Raw genomic sequence first — 3611 nt, forward strand, 5'->3', positions numbered from 1 at the left:
GGCGGCGGTAGCGGTGGCGGCGGCGGCGACGACTCCCCCCCAGCCTCGGCGCGCGACACCCGGCCCGGCCCGGCGGCGGCGGCGGCGCGTGTCCACGAGTCCGTCTTGCTGCAACTGCTGCGGCCGCCGCTGCGTCTCCTGCTGCCCCCGCTGCCACCGCTGCCCTGTGGCGTCGCCTCGCGCCGTGCCCGGCCGCCGCTGCCGCTCCAGCCACTACCGGACGGACGACGGTTACAGCCCGGCCGATCGCGCCGCCGCCACCACCACCGCTGCGCGCGCAGCCGGAACCAGCTCCCGCCGCCGCCCCTCAGGGGGCGCTGCGGGGCGCGGCGCGCGCGCCCGCCGGCCCGCCCCCCAAGCCCGCTGACTGGCTGGCCGGCCGGCTCGCGGGGCTGTTGGGCCCGCCCACCTGCCCCGCGGGGCGCTGACCCACTGCCCTCGGCGCCTCCCCCGCTCCTCCCCGTGGTTCGTTCCGCTCCGCACTCCTGACTGCGGAAGGCTGGTCCATGTGACCGGGAGGGGACAGAACATGGCCTGGGGAGTCCTTCGCCCAGGCCGCAGCCCGCCCATCCGCACCTGGGCTGGGGCGACGGCCCGAGGCCGCGGTGTGACCCGCAAGGTCGAAGGGCTTTTTCCCCCGTCCTCGGCCGTGAGGCCTGGGGCCAGATCCTGATGGGACTGGGCCGCCACCGAGGCCTTTGCTCGGGGATTTCCAAGTCAGAAGTGAGAACCAGGGCAGCTCGGTTCTTGGCTGCCCTTCCTAGAGCCCCCAAATAAATGGCGTGCGCGTCTGCAATTGCAAAGGATGTTTCTGCGCTCCCCGTCCCCACCCGCCACACACACACACACACACACACACACACACACACACACCCCTTCAAACCCTCCCTGACAGACCAAAATTCAAACTTCCGGGACGTAGCATCTTGGGCAAGTTATTTCCTCTTTCTCAATATTCTCAGCTATTAAATGGAAATAGTTGTCACCTACCTCATGGGGCTCTTTTCACATATCAAGGATATAATATATGAAAAATGCCTGATAAAGAGGAGACCCTGAATTTCAAGGTTTCCAATCTAATGTCCCCTTTAACGACAGGGATTATCCTAGAGATTTTAGTATTCTCTCTTGCATTTGGAAGGTGGCCAGAAATTCTTTAATTCTTTGTCAGGCCACACGTTCTGAGTTTTGGTTTGAAAAATGTGGTCACTGGTAAGTTGAGAGACTGGTCTGGCCACTGCCAGATGGCAACCAGAAAGAGGCAGTGGAGGGGAAGGTTACCCATGAGAGTTTGGGGTGGGGGTGTGCTCTGTCCTCCCTATCTACCCTAGGAAGTCTCACCTGCCCAGAACTGGCACCCAGCTAGAAGGGACTCCTGCCCCTTGGGCTGCCTCTCCCCGTTCCCCTCTCCCCGCCCCCCCCCACCACACACACATGTTCATTTGGCTCTGTGGGGAGAAGCAATGGTCAGTAGTCATCATTAGGCCTTTCCCACAAGGTAGGCCTGGGGCATTGCTCCTGACCAGAAGGCTTCCATTAGAGCTTAGCAGTAAAAAGAATGGTCTTATGACTCAGCCACATCAAGCCGCAGCACAGAAGCCAGGATCTTCACCACCAGCAGGTGGCCCAGGAGGGGGTATTCCAGGGCAAGGCTGGCTGGCAGGGCTGTGTGGGAGTTGAGAGGCCTTGAAGCAAGAGAAGCTGCAGATCAGAATCAAGGCCCTTGGGTGAGGAGCACAGGCTCAGCTGCTGCTGCGTTCTCTCTGCCTCCAGCAGGCAGCATTTTCCACTTCCTTGAAGCACAGACTTGAAAGAGAGAACTACCTCCTCTGCAAAACTTTTGCTGAGTCTCCTGATTATTGATTCTTCTGCTAAAGTCTCAAAACACCTTATGCAATCCCGTATCGTAGCACTTATCACATTGTATTGTAAATGCCTGTTATCATGATTCTCCCCTACTTAGACCTACCTACTTGGGGCAATCTGGTAGATTGTTGAACAAATGAATGAATCTTCCCTCCAACTAGCTCTCAGCCTGGCTTTAAAATGTCAGTAAATAATATAATAACAACATAAGGATAACAATAATGGCTGCGATAAGGGCTACCATTTATTAAACATCTATTCTATTCTAAGCCCTAGGCAAGGTGTTTTTAAATATATGACCAAGTTTATCCTTCAAAATAACCTTATGAGGAAGGTATTATTATCCTCACTTTAAAAGGGATTGGAGGCTCAGAGAGATGAAGTGACAGAAGCAGGATTCAGCCCAGGTGTAATGTTAGTCTCTGACTCCAGTCAATAACTGGTGTCCCTCAGAATAAGCTGGAAACCCCTCTGAGATGTTGGAAACACCCCCCGCTAAGGGCGAAAGGCCTGAGAACATGGCACAACCACCAACTCCCCACACCCCCAGGACAGCAGGGAAATGTTCTAACCCCTGACATGAGTGACCTCATCCAAATGGTTTCCCAAGTAAGACTACACGCCTCAAACAGATCAGGAACTGGGCTGGAGGCGCCTTACTACAGCGTGAACCACGCTTGGCAGTGAGTTTCACACATAATAAGTGCCCTGAGTTTATCCAGTGCCTTTGCATTCCAAGTGCCATTAGTTTATTAATCCTCCCAGCGCCGCTGTGAGGCAAAGCTGGTGGTATTCTTGACTGATTTTATAGAGCGTTAGCTCCTTGAGAGCAGGAGCTGTGTGGGCCTGCCACACACAGAGGTTAGAGAAAGAAGTAATGGTAGTGTGGCAAAGAAACCAAGACCCTTTGTGGTCTTGGTTTCAGACAGAGGTGGGGACAGAACCCAGGTGTCTTGTTCCCACCCTGGGACTCTAGACTGTTTCATCTGGCATCCTTGCATTGCCACTTAGTCGCTGGTAACTCTGGGAAGTTACTTCATCTTGTCTCAATTTCCCCATCTAAAATGGAAAAGGTAACAGTACTTACCTCATAAGGTGGTTTTGAGCATTACAGAAGTTAGTGTATATAACTCAGTTGGCACCATAACTCAAGACACATAGTAAGTGTTCAATAAGTGTTAGCTACTATTATAATTATTAGAATAGTACTTGACACTGCAGAATGAATAAATGGAATGAGCTTTGCTACTACTGGCTCTATAAAGTTTATTTCAAAATTGCAGGCTCTGCTACTTACTATTAGGTTTGTGACCTTGGACAGATAGCTTAACTTCATGAATGAAACTTTATCCTCATCTGTGAAATGGGGTAGCTCTGAAATGAAGATCTTGCAAGTGCTTTGTAAACTGTTGAGCACTACATAAACATTAACTGTGGTTTTGTACTATGACTGTACAGGAATCCCAGCTCCGCCCCTTAAATTCCTGACTTCTAAAGTTTCCTCCTGTGTAATATGGGCATGGTGATCACATCTCTCTCAGAAGGTTGTTGTGAAAAAATTAAATGATTAAAGACAATATATTTAAAGTATCTAGCACGGTGGGAGGTGGTCCATACATGTTACTTCCCTACCCCCTAATAAGTGTTGCCTTTCAAGTTGCTAAAGTAAAGGAAGCCACAGGGTGGGGTGGAAAATTTATGGGACTAATAGAGCTGGGATTACTCCTGGCTCTGCCACTGTGTGA

This window comes from Diceros bicornis, chromosome 13 (genome assembly GCF_020826845.1).
Source record: "Diceros bicornis minor isolate mBicDic1 chromosome 13, mDicBic1.mat.cur, whole genome shotgun sequence".
NCBI lineage: Eukaryota > Metazoa > Chordata > Mammalia > Perissodactyla > Rhinocerotidae > Diceros > Diceros bicornis.